General features: G+C 36.7%; 1 non-coding gene across 1 annotated transcript; it reads right to left on the bottom strand.

Moving 5' to 3' along the window:
- Positions 1–3,238: 3,238 nt before the first annotated feature.
- On the bottom strand, positions 3,239–3,319 carry TRNAL-AAG (transfer RNA leucine (anticodon AAG)). The gene has a single exon. It is a non-coding gene; the product is annotated as a tRNA-Leu (tRNA).
- Positions 3,320–3,937: the final 618 nt, after the last annotated feature.

Here is a 3,937-nt window from a genome sequence, read left to right as displayed (position 1 = left end):
ATCATTCAGGTAGCCTTCTTGAACATCAGAAGTAGTTTAACTTTTAGGAGAGGTCAGGGAATGAGGAGTATAAAGTGATTCAAGATTCGAGAACTAGTAATCCTGAAGTTGGGACTAAAAGCGGAATCTAAAAATTGGCAAACTACAAAATCTCAAGGTATGGATATCTCTGATGTGCTAGAAAAGGAAGGACAAAAAATAATTATTCAAGCTGAGTAGAGGTATGAGCATACTATGAGAAGATCTATAAAAATGGTAGAGGATGAAGTATAAGAGGTCAACTTGAATGTGAAAAGATAGAGTAAACCCATAAAAATGAGTATCTATGTTGAGGAGGCTTTCAAGAAGGATCTTATAAAATTGTATCAAGAGTTTCAAGACATCTTTGCCTGGGATTATACAGATATGAAGGGGTTTGACCCAATAGTGTGCCAACTTGAAGAAGCAGGATGCTAAGCCAATTATTCAAAATAGATATAGAATGAATCTAAATTATGCTAATCAAATGAAGGAATAAATTGACAAGTTATTCAGGACCAGCTTTATCAATCATGTTAATGAAGTGACATGGCTATCTCCCATTGTGGTGGTACCTAAGAAAAATGGGAAGATCATGGAAATTGAATGCAACTACCATTATCAATCCCTTCTTGATACCCTTTATTGATTCTTTGCTTGATGTTGTAGCAAGACATGAAATGTAAAGTTTTCTAGATGGATTTTTAGGCTACAATCAAATTAGGATGCATTCATAAGATATGGATAAGACTACCTTCATTACGAAGTGGGGAGCTTATGTGAGTAATGATGATGAATTTTGGATTGAAAATGGAACTCCTGAGCTTTAAGGAACTTCCCACAAGACTTTTGAGCCATATCTAACAACCTATATGAGGGTATTTATTGATGATTTTTGTGTCTTTGGTAGCAGGAGGGAGCACTTGAAGCATCTCAGATTATGCTTTGAAATATGTAGGAAATTTGGAATGTCCTTGAATCCTTTCAAGTCTATTTTTGCAGCAAAGAGGGGAGTACTCTTGGGCCATATTCTATCAAAAGAAGGCATGGCTATAGATCCAAGAAAGATAGTAGTTTTCCAGAAGGCAATGCTCCAACTAATGTGCAAGTAATGTGTAGGAAGTGATGAGATTTGTGGGTCAAGTGAAATGGCACATCGTGTACTTAAGGTACTTGTCACATATTTGTTTCTCCCTTACCATTTTAACCAAGACAAGTATGCAGTATATCTAGAGGGAAGATCAGGAAAAGGCTTTTAGCATGCTCAACAAAATGCTTGTTGTGGCTCTAATATTACTACTTCTCACATAAGACTTAGCTTTCCATGTATTTTGGATACCTCTGATCTTGTTGTGGGAGTAGTGCTTATGTAGGATAAGGTACCTAGATGGTTTATACTGATATATTATTCAAGTAGAAGATTAAGTGTTGTTGAAAAGAACTATTCGTCCACAGAGAGAGAAGCACGTGAAATGGTTAGCTATGTGCAGAAATTCAGGTATTACTTGCTAGGTAATCAAGTGATCTTTTATGTGGACCACAAGCTCTCTTGCTCTTCATCAATAAACCTTACCTAATACACAGATTGGCTAGATGGATGTTGCTATTACAAGAGTTTGACTTTAAGGTCATTCACACTCCAAGGAAAGAACATGCAATGGGGCTGATTATCTCAACAAACAACAGATTGGAGATTACAAGCATGAATTTTTTGCAATCTAGTTTGTGGTAGCCAACTGTCTTGAGGAATGCCCATCAATATGCTAAAGAGTGCCTACAACGTTTGAAGGAGGGCTAGCCTCTTGACAGAGATAGGATGCAAGATCATTATGTACTACCGCTTGCGCCATTTCAAAAATGGGAAATTGATTTTTTTGGACCTATTAAGCCTATTGCAAAGAGAACAAGTAATCAATATATTTTGGTTTGCACTAACTACTACACGAAGTGGGTGCCCCTGAAAGATAATAAAGCAGCCCCACTGTGACCAAGTTCTTATATTCTAACATTATGACCATGTTCGGATGCCCCATAGAGTTGATAAGTTGTTTAGGAATTGACAGTTAGGCACACGGTATTACATAAAAAGTTTGCTCTATATTTTGAAGAAAATAGTTAAGGATAATAGGAAGAATTTCTTCTTTACGTGCTTTTAGGATTGCATACAAGGTTACAATAGGACTTACACCTTTCAGGTTGATACATGAATTAGAAGTTGTGGTGCCTATAGAGTTTGTGGTTCCAAGCTTGAGAATTACTATAAAACACAAGCTAGATCCTGAAAGGTTAGTGCATCATAGGATGGAACAACTCCTAAAGTTAGAGAAGGATAGGATGTTAGTTGCCTATGTATCAAGGGTTATATAGCTAAGGAGACAAGCATGGGTGAACATGCACATCAAAATGAAGATTTTTGAAGAGGGGGATCGGGTTGTGGTCTACAATTCAAGACTTGGAAAATTTCCAAGCAAATTGAAGCTTCAAGATACTAGAACATTTACCATTTGGAAGGACCATTTATCATTTAGTATATTGATTATGAAGAGGTCTAAAAGGTTAAACAAATTGTGATATATTATATGGAGATTAGGTAAAGTGGCACATAAAGGTTTTGAACAAGATTAATGAATGGATAAGTTTCTCCTTACTATCTTTTGTGCACAAATACTCTTTGGACCACTTTACACCTCCTCTAAAATAGAGAAGACTTTCAAGGTTATTGGAATTGGAGAAGATAAATTGAAAACAAACAATTATGGAACAAAAATGTAATGTAAACTCAATTCTATTTGAAGTCTACTTAACATAGCAAAGCATAAGAATGTTTGTGAAAAACTTCATCTCAATTCTATTTCAAGTCTTAAGCTTGGCAAAACATTAGAGCAATTATTTAATAAAAATCAGGTGGCATTTGGTCTAAGGCATACAATCATTGGGCTTTTATATAGCATACATATTTAGAGTACGTTCAGAGTAGTATAATTATTGGTCTAATGACCCCATTGGCAAATCAAATTTCACTTTTAAAAGTGAAATGGAAAACGTGCCATCAATACCGATTTGTCCATCTCTTTTTATATCACTATATTGCGCTTGGAAGAGCAAATTTTACACTACGAGAAAACCAAGAACCTCAATCCTTCAGCTTCTGTTAATCCGAGAAAACCGGAAGCAAAATTGCTAGTATGAGAAAACGCATCAAACAATAAGACACAATGTCTGACGGGAGTGGGATTTGAACCCACGCCCTTTCGGACCAGAACCTTAATCTGGCGCCTTAGACCAACTCGGCCATCCCGTCCTGGTTGTAGTCAAGGACATAATTTTTTATTATTATTTAATTTTTCTCCTATTCGACCGTTTAACGACCTCTTCCCCGCTCTCCCAAAGAAGGTACGAATGAAAACGGGAAGCCTGCAGCAGCTGCTGCTATATGATATTTGTTTTTAAGGCCTCCCTCCTATCAGTTTCCTTTGTTTTGTCGTGTGGAAAAGAAAACAACCCATACTAAAGAGCAAGCACATGGAACATCAATCAAGAATATTAATCACGGTGGACTAACCCTTTTGAATCCAAGCAAGGCTAAAGCCCCCCACATGGGTGGGTACTCTTCAACCCCACAAATTTTCTTTAATACGAAAATAAGAATATATGTCGCTCAAAATGCTTACATCATCCAACCAAAGTGGAGATATATGCAACTCCTCATTAAAACGCCAGGAGGATCTCATATCTACATTGAGAAGAGCAAAAGGATACTTAAGAGCTTTGAAACAGGCTCTATAAATAGAGGCCTTCTTTCCTAGATCTTTCAATGCAGTCAATACATCACACTTACATTGTTGCAAACTAAGAGGGACAAAGAAAGAGACACTTCCAAATAACTTCTTGTTCCTATGGATCCAAATGCTCCTAATGA

Source organism: Lygodium microphyllum, chromosome 24, assembly GCF_053477565.2.
Source record: "Lygodium microphyllum isolate KBCC chromosome 24, Lygodium_microphyllum_v1.1.10, whole genome shotgun sequence".
NCBI lineage: Eukaryota > Viridiplantae > Streptophyta > Polypodiopsida > Schizaeales > Lygodiaceae > Lygodium > Lygodium microphyllum.
The sequence above is the reverse complement of the archived record's forward strand: the minus strand, read 5'-3'. Positions and strand labels throughout refer to the sequence as shown.